Genomic DNA, 14,388 nt, shown 5'->3' with positions numbered 1-14,388 from the left:
TTCTGTACATGGAAATGACATACAGTGAGTCTCAATCACCATTGTTTCCTCCTTCTTATGTAAATTGGATTTGTGCAAAAGACCTCTGAAGAACAGGCGAATCTCAACATAACACCAACTGTGAAGCAACAGTCGGGATCATTAATATGTACGCCCCCAACTTTTGCATATACCAGCCCATGATCAAGGCACTAGACAAGCCAGTATTAACGTCTGGATCTGTGCACAGCCGAATCAACAGACTTTATGCAGGTAAGCAAGAAAGGACAAAAGCAAAAATGGCAGATGGAGCAATAATAACTGACTAATAGTAAAGCAGAAGAGATGATCAGTTCATGTGCGCTCCACGCTGCCGCTTCGCTTGAACTGAGGCGCTACAGCAATCTGTCACGCAACATTAAAGACTGGCAAAATAGTATTTATTGTTTAAATTTTGTAGTAAAATTGACAGAATTTAAAAGCTGAGGCTTTGTTTCATATCAGAAGTGATTTATTGGATGGGAGGTACCCTAAATTGTTTATTCATCAACTGAAAAAGCATAGATTAAAAGATTGACTCTGCGGCGCTCGTTCACGGAAGTCTATGAAGTTTAGAGGAGATTCGCTAGCAGAAGGCTTGTCCACTCCTGACAGGAAAATGGAAATATTTGTATGACTTTCTAACATTTACAGATGGAGAATAAACCGGTAAAATGTAAGTTATGTGCCACATCACAAATGCATTAAACAGCGCAAGTATCTGTCAGCACACGTATCTGTCAGACTCATAGCATCTGACAAGGCAAGCTGCTGTAAACTATATCTTAATCTTATGAGTTGGGCTGTTTTTAAAGCCCTTAATATTAAGGGTGTCTCATGTTTAGGACAAACTGCATTATGCATTTGTGTGCACGAAATATGTAACCTATGGTACATGAATATGCAATGGTATGCATGAATGTTGTATCAAAATTTCCTGTAGATGGTGCGAACAATGCATTATCATGGTTAGTGGTTGGCTAAATGTCTGAAAGGTTAGATTAGAAAAGGTAGTCTCTTCCAAACTAAAAAGCTAATACAAAAGCCAAGCCCTTTTAAGCGCACCGCTTAATAATAATGACAGTATGACTGAGTGTGCATGGGCCATAAAAGCTTTACTCATTAACCCGTGCTTGTCCACACCCTTAACACAATGCTAATAGTTATAAGGAAGTAATTTGAGCGAGTTTGTTTTATTAAGCTCTTAGGTTTGTAACCGTGTATGTGTGAGCACATGTACAAATAAATAATATGCTAACATACCACACCGCCCAGGCTCCAGTCACACAAAACAAACAGGAGAGTTGGCAACAGCCCAAGACTCTCGTCTCCGCAGTGCAAGTTCAGGTCAGGTCGTTCCTGTTGCTTGTCTCTCTGCCATTCATACTCATTTTTTCCATTCTCATTTATACTTACTGCATTGAGGTTCACAGAGATTAACCCCTCGGCATCCAATCTGTTACATCCATCAAAGCTGCGGCCCATGCTCGCATTCACAGCCGAACAGTTCCAGGTTTGCCAACTGATGCTTTGGTGTTTAATCTCCAAGGCTAGAACTGCAATTCAAAGCTGTCTGAAAACACATCTAAAGACACCATAGGAAAACTTCTCATCATAAATCTTAAAAAAAAAAAAAAAAAAGCACTGATGCATGTATTTTTCCCCTTGTAGAAAATCAAGGAAAATTCCCACCAACAACGACCAAGCTGGATTCTCCATTTGAGGCGGAAGGCCAGGCCAGAGTGTGAGGCAATTATGGATGTGCAAAACTACATGGTCAATGACATAGTCCATGATAAAGAAAAGGAAAAATCTTTTTATTTCAGTGAATCTGTACAAAAGTGGTCCTTTGAAGGCTTTCAGAGTGTTTTTTATACCATGCTAACTGTCTAAAAGCAAAAGACTCAAATCTCTTTTATCCTCTTTAGTCGACCGGTTGATGGACGACAACTAGTTGACTACCCTGACCCATGCCTAGAGGCAATGGCCCAAGCACCCCTGGCATCGGTCCAACAAACACACAACATAGCTTCATCAGCAAATACCTTAATGTGCTTCCATGAAAGAGTGAGAGGCAAAGCATGTGTGTTTCTCACATTTTGCACAGTCAGCTGACATGCAATTCACACTGCAGCATAACCAGGGCAGGGCCAGTGGACTCAGTGCAGGGGTAATAACACAAAGCGGTGGGCTCATGGGGTCCACAAATGGGACATGAACAAAGGGTCTTAACAGTTTAACTTAGATCCGACACACACATCTCCAGACATTCTACAGCACACTTACGGACCGCTCTACAGCACACTTATAGATGCATATTGCAGACAAAAATGGCAGGAACTGCCTGAATTATCTGGTATCTAATCCCTGTCTAGCAGGGCTTCTGTGGAAAAACAAGGCAACATTTGACAACCTTTGCAAGGTTAAATCATTAATAATCAAAGTTTGTTTGAAAAATCTCTGAAATGTACAGAGAAAAAAAAGGCACCTGTGGATGACAGAACTTTACAGTAAAAATATGGTAGCAACATTTTAGGTTTTACAGACTGAACTTAAATTGAAAGTAAATTTATAATATAATATATATGTAACGAAGGCAGGACTCAAAGTAAGATCCAACTGCAGCGTTTTATTAGAAGTGAGCGTGGTCGTTCAGGCAGGGTCAAACAGGAACAAACAGGAGCAATAAGGAACAGGCAGAGTCGTAGTCAGGGTACAGGCAAGGATCGAGGCAGGCAGCAATGGGTCGTAAAACAGGAATCAGGCAAAATCAATCACAGACAGGCAAACAGGATACAAGGAAACGCTCAGAAATGTGACACAAGTGACAACAAGACTTCGCGATCAGGTGATGAGTGTGTGAGTCTTTTATGGTCCAGGTAATGCATGGCAGCTGGATGTGGTGATTAGTGTAGTGATTGGTGGAGTGAGTGCAGGTGATTGGCAGAGAGGATTATGGGGAATGTAGTCCAGGAAGTGACAGGAACTGACTGTGATTGTGACATAACGCCCCCCTCCCGGAAGGCGCGTCCTCGCGGCGTAAAAGGAACAGCTAGGGAGGGAGGGTGGGTGCATTGGAGACCTGCATGCAGACAGGAACGGGGTCCCCAATGCAGGTCCAGGAACTCGGGCAACCATGGCGAGTCCGGAGTGTCGGAAAGCCACGGCGGGTCAGGTGGCTCGGGCGGCCACGGCAGGTAAGGTGGCCTGGGTAGCCACGGCAGGTCAGGCGGCTTGGGTGACCACGGCAGGTCAGGCGGCTTGGGTGACCACGGCAGGTCAGGCGGCTTGGGTGACCACGGCAGGTCAGGCGGCTTGGGTGACCACGGCAGGTCAGGCGGCTTGGGTGACCACGGCAGGTCAGGCGGCTTGGGTGACCACGGCAGGTCAGGCGGCTTGGGTGACCACGGCGGGTCAGGGTCCATAAATGGCCAGAATAGTTCAAAGGCCGATGACGGCAGTGGCCGAGCAGGGTCCCCTCCCACAAGCTCCCCACCCCTAGGTATACTGCCCCCCCCAAAAAAGTTCTTGGGGATTTCAGCGGGGTCCGTAGCGGGCTCGTGGGCAAGGAGTTTGGGTGGCGTCGGCAGCAGGGCAGACGTATCAGGGTGAGCGGCCAGCTCGGTGACGGCCTCCGTGGCCGTATCAAGGAGAGCAGACAGCTCCGAGACGGCAGCGGGCTCGGGCTGCTCCGGGACGGCAGCGGGCTCGGGCTGCTCCGGGACGGCAGCGGGCTCGGGCTGCTCCGGGACGGCAGCGGGCTCGGGCTGCTCCGGGACGGCAGCGGGCTCGGGCTGCTCCGGGACGGCAGCGGGCTCGGGCTGCTCCGGGACGGCAGCGGGCTCGGGCTGCTCCGGGACGGCAGCGGGCTCGGGCTGCTCCGGGACGGCAATAGAGCTTGAGTTCCTCAAAGCACGTAGGACAGCCAAGACATAAAAGGTGAGAACAGCCCTCTGGGCCAAGACAGGACTGACCAGGAGAGCAGGCTGTGCTGGAGCGGACTCACTGGCTGGAGCGGACTCAATGGCTGAAACAACCCCTGCATCCTTGAGCACCGCAGGGGCGGCCATCTTGCCCGTGGGCACTGGCAAAGCAGCCATTTCGTCCATCGCGTCCAGGGTGCTTAAGTCCACTGCAATAGGCGAACGAGAGTCCATAGCAACCGGCGAGCTTGAGAGCGTTGAAACCGGCGAGCTTGAGAGCGTTGAAACCGGCGAGCTTGAGAGCGTTGAAACCGGCGAGCTTGAGAGCGCTGAAACCGGCGAGCTTGAGAGCGCTGAAACCGGCGAGCTTGAGAGCGCTGAAACCGGCGAGCTTGAGAGCGCTGAAACCGGCGAGCTTGAGAGCGCTGAAACCGGCGAGCTTGAGAGCGCTGAAACCGGCGAGCTTGAGAGCGCTGAAACCGGCGAGCTTGAGAGCGCTGAAACCGGCGAGCTTGAGAGCGCTGAAACCGGCGAGCTTGAGAGCGCTGAAACCGGCGAGCTTGAGAGCGCTGAAACCGGCGAGCTTGAGAGCGTTGCGGCCGGCGGGCTTGAGTGCGAAGCGGCCGGCGGGCTTGAGTGCGAAGCGGCCGGCGGGCTTGAGTGCGAAGCGGCCGGCGGGCTTGAGTGCGAAGCGGCCGGCGGGCTTGAGTGCGAAGCGGCCGGCGGGCTTGAGTGCGAAGCGGCCGGCGGGCTTGAGTGCGAAGCGGCCGGCGGGCTTGAGTGCGAAGCGGCCGGCGGGCTTGAGTGCGAAGCGGCCGGCTGGCTTGAGTGCGAAGCGGCCACCGGGTTTGAGAGCGAAGCGGCCACCGGGCTTGAGAGCGAAGCGGCCGACGGAGACTTGGGAATGCCAGCTGCTCGGACTGAAATCAACGGTGGATCGGTCACACTGGAACGCAACACTCTCCGCTCCCGGACTGATCTAGAGACCTGACGTGACTCTGGGTGATCAGCGGCGACGTGACTTTGCTCTGGGCGATCAGCGAAGGCGTGACGTTGCTCTGGGCGATCAGCGAAGGCGTGACGTTGCTCTGGGCGATCAGCGAAGGCGTGACGTTGCTCTGGGCGATCAGTGCTGACTTGACTTGGTGTTGTTATTGTGGTGACCGCCATTTTGTGAGTGTCATCTGGCGAGGCGGCCATTACATGATCTACCATGGTGTCGCATTCCTCCGCGACCCCCACAGTAAACAGAGAACCAACAGTCAATAATGCATAATCCAGAAAGCAAGTAAGTGATGAACGCGGTCCCTCTTGTCTAAGTTTATCCTGGAGGGGTTGATTAATGCCATCGCAGAAAAAGTCTATAAGTGCACAGTCAGGCCAGTCTGCATAATAGGCAATATCCAGAAACTTCTGAATGTGGTCCTCCAGGGTACTATTACCTTGACGAAGGCGGATGAGACGTATAGCTGGGTCCATGTTGAGGCTGGAAACGCTTGTGGAAGCTGCTGGATCGTAGATGGCGAAGTCTTCTGTAACGAAGGCAGGACTCAGAGTAAGATCCAACTGCAGCGTTTTATTAGAAGTGAGCGTGGTCGTTCAGGCAGGGTCAAACAGGAACAAACAGGAGCAATAAGGAACAGGCAGAGTCGTAGTCAGGGTACAGGCAAGGATCGAGGCAGGCAGCAATGGGTCGTAAAACAGGAATCAGGCAAAATCAATCACAGACAGGCAAACAGGATACAAGGAAACGCTCAGAAATGTGACACAAGTGACAACAAGACTTCGCGATCAGGTGATGAGTGTGTGAGTCTTTTATGGTCCAGGTAATGCATGGCAGCTGGATGTGGTGATTAGTGTAGTGATTGGTGGAGTGAGTGCAGGTGATTGGCAGAGAGGATTATGGGGAATGTAGTCCAGGAAGTGACAGGAACTGACTGTGATTGTGACAATATAATATAATGACAACCACAATAAAACATGTGGTAATGAAAAAGCCACATGATGAATCCAAGATCATCACAAGTTGCTTTTCAACAATCTGACGCAAATACTAAAATATAGAAGATGCATACAGTGTCACGCACACAAATACAAAACACAGTCATGGTAACACGCATGACACTAAAATTATGCAATAAACATTGATTTAATAACATAAGATGTAACATAAACCCCTAATGTACATAAGTGATAAGAAAAAAACTAAGATGAAACAATTATTTAAATGTAAAAAAAAAAAAAAAAAAAAAAAAAAAAAAAACATCAACTGAAGTGTTACGCAAGAAATTCTGGGAATGTCAGTTTAAAGCCTTTCACTGAAAATTATAAGATTCATTTAAAAAAAAAAAAAAACTACATTTTACAGCCTTTTTACTGTTAAATTACATTAAATGTCCCATTAGTTCATTAGTTTTTCACTGTATATAGTAAGGAAACACTGTTCACTGTTTCAAGGTTTTTACTGTAGCATTTTTAAAGTCTTTAAACATTAAAATTATGATAATTTTTACAGTGCAGATTTTCCCATTTTATATAAATAAAGCACATAAAGTCAAAGGCAACTGTGTATGGTTTGAGTCTAAATTAGTGATTTGCAGAATAAGCTGCAAAGTGGACCAGATTTCATGCCAACAGACACAACTAAACGGGTCATGTACCCGGATTTGTTTTTTAAATTAAAAGCAGTCAACTAAACATAATAGAGGCATCGAAAAGCATTGAAAATGTACATCTAAATTCTACTGCTGGGGTCACAATGTTAAGCTTTAAAAAGCACCGTCTCTTACCATGAGTGACCTCGCAGATTATTACTCCCAGAAGAAAAAGAAAAGGGGGCAAACTGTGGAGAAAAAAAAACTGAAGAAAAGAGAAAGTAAGATAAAAGAAGAGATAATGGGATTGTCTATCAGGCTCCGTCACAGTTTCTAAGAAATTGGGTAAGAGTTCAAGCAGTATTGTCTTACAAAAGAACTACTGGAGGAGAAATTTCACAGAAACCGTGGCACTGCAGAAGTACAACCTCACCCATGTTCAAAGTTCACTTACGAGAGAGAACAGGTCCGGAGTTGGAAAATAGCTATAGGATCACGTAACTCTTGATGTAAATACAGCTTAACGCGTCCTACTCTACATCCGTTCCCTGAACTAAAAGAATAGGGAAGATAAGGAAAGACTCCGGGTATCAAATTCACATTATGATGTATATATGTCTGCCTTCCAAGAAGGGATTCAGGCATCCTCAGAAAGTTTGCTATGGTTTTCTTAATATGCATGAGTGCGTTTATTGTATAGGGAACAGGACTGAGCTACAGCAGATATTAGATATTAATGATATATTCATTATTTGTAATGATTTTTAAAGGTGCCCTAGAATTAAAAATTGAATTTATATTGGCATAGTTAAATAACAAGAGTTCAGTACATGGAAATGACATACAGTGAGTTTCAAACTCCATTGTTTCCTCCTTCTTATATAAATCAAATTTGTTTAAAAGACCTTCAAAGAACAGGCGAATCTCAACATAACACCGACTGTTACGTAACATTTGGGGTGTACGCCCCCAATATTTGCATATGCCAGCTCATGTTCCCAACATTATGAATGGCATTAGACAAGGGCAGAACGTCTGGATGTGCACAGCTGAATCGTCAGACTAGGTAAGCAAGCAAGGACAATAGCGAAAAATGGCAGATGGAGCAATAATAACTGACATGATCCATGATAACATGATATTTTTAGTGATATTTGTAAATTGTCTTTATAAATGTTTCATTAGCATGTTGCTAATGTAGGCTACTGTTGGTTAAAGTTACCATCGTTTCTTACTGTATTCACGGAGACAAGAGCCGTCGCTATTTTCATTTTTAAACACTTGCAGTCTGTATAATTCATAAACACAACTTCATTCTTTATAAATCTCTCCAACAGTGTGTAATGTTAGCTTTAGCCACGGAGTACTATCAAACTCATTCAGAATCAAATGTAAACATCCAAATAAATACTATACTCACATGACCCGAAGCATGCATGCAGCATACATGACGAACATCTTGTAAAGATCCATTTGAGGGTTATATTATCTGTGTGAACTTTATAAATGCACTGTATTATAGAGTCGCGAGCTCGATGGGCAGGGAGCACGAGAATTAAAGGGCCAGCAGCCCCTGAATCTGTGCATAGTTAATGATGCCCCAAAATAGGCAGTTAAAAAAATTATTTAAAAAAATCTATGTGGTATTTTAAGCTGAAACTTCACAGACACATTCAGGGGACACCTTAGACTTATATTACATCTTGTAAAAAAAAACGTTCGATGGCACCTTTAATAAGCTTTTTATTTGGCCATTATTAATAATGCCTGTATAGATGGGCTAGTTCCATGCCTGCTCCTTTGCTCATAATTTCTGAGTATGAAAGTGCCATAAAGGAAATAATTTTCTTTTCTTTCAGGCAACTAATAGACTCAAAGTTGTTTTAAAAAGTAACAGTAAAGGCATTTATAATGTTTAAAAAGTCTTCTATTTTAAGTAAATGCTGTTCTATTGAACTTTCTATTCAAACGAAAACCTGAAAAATGTATCACGGTTTCCACAAAAATATTAACAGCAGCACAACCTTTCAACATTGATAATAAAAAACGTTTCTTGAGCAGAAAATCAGCATATTAGAATGATATCTGATGGATGATATCATAGTCTCCAATCGGCCAAGCTTCCAAGGGAAAACATGAGAGATACTTTCCATTAATTTTAACCAATCAAGAATTTGATTGAGATTTGGGAAACTCTCTGATTGATGGATCTCACACCGGGTCCCAGGGGGTCATAATAAATGCAATTCTATCTTTATATTTAGCGCCTACCAAAAAAAAAATAAAATATGGGGAGCGGGTGCCTATGAATTATGTGACACTGAAGACCAGTGTAATGGCTGCAGAAAATTCAGGTTTTCCATCACAGGAAAAATGTGTTTAAAATATATTCAAATAGAAAACTTTCATTTTCAATTGTAATACTATTTAATCAAATAAATGAAGTCTTGGTGAGACAAAAAGGCTTGCCAACCCTAAAAAGACCTAACAGGACCTCAGCAACAACACCGAGAAAAACACAACTGTTTATTAGGAGATGCCAAACACAATTGGATTCAAACAAGCAGAAAATCAAGTTAATTAAATTAACTGGAGCAACAGCCACCAACGCTGCTCCAAACAAACCCTCTGACAAAACAAAGCAGCAAACATTGAACAAACAGATTCAAGACTTGACAGTGAAAGCACATAAAGCTCAACTTCCCACTGGTACATCTTTGTTTTGTGTGTGAGTTTCTCATGTGAACTCCCCTGCTTCCTCTCTCTTTTTTCCTCCTTTCCTTCTATCTCTCACCCTCCCTCTAGCTCAATCTCCTGTCTCTTCTTCTATGTGGTTGACAGCACAAATTTGTGGTCATGACCTTTATCTCAGAGGCTGACTGTGAATGCTCAGGCCTTGGGCTGTGGAGCTCTGAAGCAGTCACAGATATCCCCACACAGTGCCTGGTCACCTACTCACAGAAAATTAACCTCACTGTCTCCAACATCTGGCAATGGTCAACATTTATTTCAACACATCTATCCATGTTCTGGCTGCTAAAACACGTGATATACAAGAATTTCTGCTGATTAAAGGATTAGTTGACTTTCAAATGAAACTCCAAGCTTTACTCACCCTCAAGCCATCCTAGGTGTATATGACTTTCTTCTTTCTGATGAACACAATCAGAGAAATATTAATAAAATCCGAGCTTTGTAATGACAGTGAGTGGGATCAACGAGTATGAGCTGAAGAAAGTGCTTCCATCCACATCCATCCATCATAAACATATTCCACAAGGCTCCAGGGGGTTAATAAAGGCATTCTGAAGCAAAGCAATACATTTATGCACAAAAATATCCATATTTAACAAGTTATGAAGTAAAATATCTAGCTTCCGCCAGACCGCCTTCCGTATTCTTCAGAAAGCTTACGCTGTATGTCCTACACCTTCCCTATTCAACTTACGGAAAAAACGGAACTGGCACCGCGTTCGTTTCGTAAGTTAAATAGGGAAGGTGTAGGACATACAGCGTAAGCTTTTTGAAGAATACGGAAGGCGGTCTGGCGGAAGCACTTGCAAGGCGATCATTTGTGTTTATAAAGCATATACATTTTTATTTAAATAAAAAAAAATGACAGATCGTTTTGCTAGATAAAACCCTTATTCCTCGTCTGGTATCGTTTAAAGTAGGGCTGTGCGATATGACGATATGTATCGTTACCACGGAAAAAAAAATTCTATCGTTAAATTTCTATCAATTTTGCTATATTGAATATATCATAGTATGTAAATATATTGCACTATTTACACTTCGGAGTGATGAAATGCATGAATGAGAATATAAAGAGTGGGACGTGCTTGATGTTAAAAGAGTTATTAAGCGGAATATATCCTGAAAAGGAACTCGGTGCAGCACTCGTGCTGACTGCTACGTGCATGAAACCTGCCTCTCTCAGAAGGTGGTTGCGAATTAAAGACATGCTCGATGTTAAAGTGTATTAAGCACAATAATTAGGGGGTGGGCGATATACTGGTAGACAAGATTAGCCGGTAGAAATTTGTTAAATGGTAGAGATTTTGGACAATTGTCTCTGTCGCGTGAGGTTGCTATGCTGCGCAGTCACAAAAGCTTATAATTTGCATGAGTTTTTAAGCATTGAGGTTTAAAAACAAGTGATTTTAAAAAGTTTAAGTGCAATTAGCAGTGAAAGACAACTCGTTTCAGCATATGTACACGCTCTCTGAAGAGACTGTTTCTCAGTGCTGTCTGAGAGATGCGCGACATGAGCCACTGCTCATAGAGCACACGAGGACTGAACTAAGTGCTTTCTGATGTATAATTGGGCTTGAACGGTTAAATACACATACCTATGTGTCAAAGCGACCACGTATTTGCAAATAACAGAGCCATTTATGTTTTAAGTGAAGGTACATTTGAGAAGGCTCGAGTTCCAAATATACCTGTTAATCAATCAAAAAAAAGAGAAAATCTCTCACTGCTTGCTTTTGTAACTTTAATAAGAATAAAAGTATATTTAATTTACACAGTAAAGACTATACATTGTTTTTTATACCTTTGATTGCTTTATACATTTTCTAGCTCCTGAAGTTTTCTCATGTAGGTATATTTTGTCTGTCTTTGTTCTATTGTAGTTTGTTTTCTTTCTTTATCACAGTTTGTCTTCAGTAAGCTTGAGAGTTTTACATTTTTTTAAATTATATTGACATTGATGATAATCATGAGATTTCAATGAAATGAAAAATTTTAATATCATAATCTTATTTAAAGGTGCCATCGAACTAGGGCTGACCAATATATCGCATGTGATTGTCACGCGCATTTTGTCAGTAAAGCCGGTTCCCTGATTGCCGCTAAATCGCCATCACCTGCTTTCAGATGGAGCGGCATTTAATAGACAGAGCCGTAGTTCACTGACAAGCCCCGCAATATCGCGTTCATATCGCAGATGAATCGCCTTCGATAATGAACGCAATATTGCATGGCTTGTCAGTGAACTACGGCTCTGTCTATTAAATGCGTGTGACAATCGCATGCGATATATCGGTCAGCCCTACATCGAACGTTTTTTTACAAAATGTAATACAAGTCTAAGGTGTCCCCTGAATGTGTCTGAAGTTGCAGCTCAAAATACCCAATAGATTATTTTTAATTAATTTTTTTAACTGCCTATTTTGAGGCATAATTAGAAATGCGCCGATTCATGCTGCGGCCCCTTTAAATCGCGCACTCTCCGCCCCCTCCTGAGCTCTCAACTCTATCACTGCATAAACAAAGTTCACACAGCTAATATAACCTTCAAAATGGATCTTTACAAAGTGTTCGTCATGCAACATGTCTAAATGCGTAAGTATGGTATTTATTTGGATGTTTACATTTGATTCTGAATAAGTTTGAGGCTGTGCTCCGTGGTTAACGGCTAATGCTACACTGTTGGAGAGATTTATAAAGATTGAAGTTGTGTTTATGAATTATACAGACTGCAAGTGTTTAAAAATGAAAATAGAGACGGCTCTTGTCTCCGTGAATACAGTAATAAATTATGGTAACTTTAACCACATTTAACAGTAGATTAGCAACATGCTAACGAAACATTTAGAAATACAATTTACAAATATCACTAAAAATATCATGTAATCAATGATCATGTCAGTTATTATAACTCCATCTGTCATTTTTCGCTATTGTTCTTGCTTGCTTACCTAGTCTGATGATTCAGCTGTGCACAGATCTAGATGTTAATACTGGCTGCCCTTGTGTAATGCCTTGAACATGAGCTGGCATATGCAAATATTGGGGCGTACACCCCGACTGTTTCGTAACGGTGTTATGTTGAGATTCGCCTGTTCTTCGGAGGTCTTTTAAACAAATGAGATTTATATAAGAAGGAGGAAACAATGGAGTTTGAGACTCACTGTATGTCATTTCCATGTACTGAAGTCTTGTTATTCAACTATGCCGAGGTAAATTCAATTTTCAATTTGATGGTACCTTTAAAGCAAAAATAACTATATTGTAATATATATCATTATTATCGTGATATAAAATTACTCATATTGTGATATAAGATTTTGGTCATATCACCCAGCCCTAGTTTAAAGCCCTTTGAAGCTGCATTGAAACTGTTATTTTGACCTTCAACCATTTCGATGCCATTGAAGTCCACTATTAGGAGAATAATCCTGGAATGTTTTCATCAAAAACCTTCATTTCTTTTCGACTGAAGAAAGAAGGACATGGACATCTTGGATGACATGGGAGTGAGTAAATTACCAGGAAATTTTAATTTGAAAGTAAACTAATAATTTAAAAGAATTTAATATGAATTTGAACCGTCATTTAACGTTAGTACATTGTTCTACTTTATTTTCTATTGCCATATCCGACCGAACTACAAGCTTTCCACCGATGTTTGTGAAAAAGGAATGTGCACTTGACAAGCTCCCTATGCCACTGCACGCTCAATCCACTCTCTGTGTTTCGCATCAGCTCGTGCACACCAGCTATATAATAGGGCTGGGACAATAAATCGATGTATCATGAATCGAGAAATGATTCTGGATCGATTCAGATTTTTTCTAAATGTATCACCATTCTCTCTGAATCACCATAGGTGCATCCCTATTTAAAATACATGCAGGTCAGCCATCAGACAAAGGAACTCAAATTCCCATGACTTCTAGTTACACCTTAGCCTGCGTTCTGTTCTTCTGCACAGTCCTGTCTGAGTGAGGGGGAGGGCAGGAGAAGGCTCTGAATCAGCAGGGGAGAGGGGCAAGCAGGGCCCAAATCTGCTGCTCACTCTGAGCTGCAATGAAGCACTTAGAGGTGGTGTTGAATTTCACACTCCTGCCCTGTCCAGTGCAGAATGGCCATTTCACTGAGGAAATTCAAAACCAGCCATGCAGTTAAGAGCAGGCGACCCTTAATTACAGCCCAAGAAGCCCTTCACATGGTGTTTATGACTGGAAAATGAATTAATAATCAGTTCAGTATGCATGGCAATAGGGTGCTAAAGAGCAGGGCTGAATCTGTTGTGTCAGATCAATCATGCTCATCCCAAGCAGAAGGGATCCATCTGTGTACTTTTAAGAAGACGAGTGTGAGTGTGCATGTATGTGTGTGTGTAAGAGAGAGAGAGCGCATATATATTACACCGAGTGATGACAGCAGAAAGATTAGGTCTGATATCTGCTAGTATGAGAAAACACAATCACCTTGCTGGAGCATCTGATGGAGTGACATGATAGAGGTGCATCCTTATGTCCACGGACCACCCGGACTCAGTTCACTGGCCAACCAGATGCATATTGTTCAGAAAACTGGAAAGCACTTACAACGATCTCAGGAGGATCCAATCAGATTGGCTGAGAAGTTATCAATCTGCTAGGTAACAAACTAGGTAAATTTTTGAAAATTAATGAAATTCTATTAATTTATTTATTAAAATTATTTGAATACCTATTCTATAATGTGTATGTTTTTAATTTTAAAAAATAAATATTTATTTTTTATTTTTATTTTATTTTTTTCGGGGGACATAATGTCAATTATGTCAGGGTTAAACAACTCTCCTGATAACACAATGAAGAAAAAAATAAATAAAAACAAAAATAGTAATTCAGTAGTCTGGCATTATACTTTATTATTACTTAAATATACTACAAAGTTTTATACTACAAATATACTACTACTTCAAAACTTTTGTCTGTCAAATCAAAGTCATGTGGTGCAACCAACATGCAAAAAATTACAGGAAATTATATCATAGACCCTGACTGTGTGTCAAGGTCAGTAAGTTATTTAAAAATATCATAGTCACTTAAAATATCAAAGGTTATGGCAAGGTT

At 42.3% G+C, this 14,388-nt stretch overlaps 1 protein-coding gene across 4 annotated transcripts in view; it reads right to left on the bottom strand.

Moving 5' to 3' along the window:
* nck2a (NCK adaptor protein 2a) overlaps positions 1-14,388 on the bottom strand; it is a 75,416-nt gene that overhangs the window by 55,820 nt on the left and 5,208 nt on the right. The window contains exons 1-2 of one of the 4 annotated variants that reach the window (XM_067410396.1): positions 6,731-6,972; positions 1,435-1,603 (exon numbers count right to left, since the gene is read on the bottom strand). The exons of 1 other annotated variant lie outside the window; for it this stretch is intronic. The gene's annotated coding sequence lies outside the window, so the exon portion shown is untranslated. Of the gene's footprint in view, positions 1-1,434; positions 3,239-6,730; positions 6,973-14,388 lie in introns of those variants that run through there. 2 more of the 4 variants (XM_067410397.1, XM_067410395.1) reach the window with 2 other exon arrangements.

This window comes from Chanodichthys erythropterus, chromosome 14 (genome assembly GCF_024489055.1).
Source record: "Chanodichthys erythropterus isolate Z2021 chromosome 14, ASM2448905v1, whole genome shotgun sequence".
Classification (NCBI taxonomy): Eukaryota; Metazoa; Chordata; class Actinopteri; order Cypriniformes; family Xenocyprididae; genus Chanodichthys; species Chanodichthys erythropterus.
Note: the sequence above shows the minus strand (reverse complement) of the source record. Positions and strands in the feature narration are given on the sequence as shown.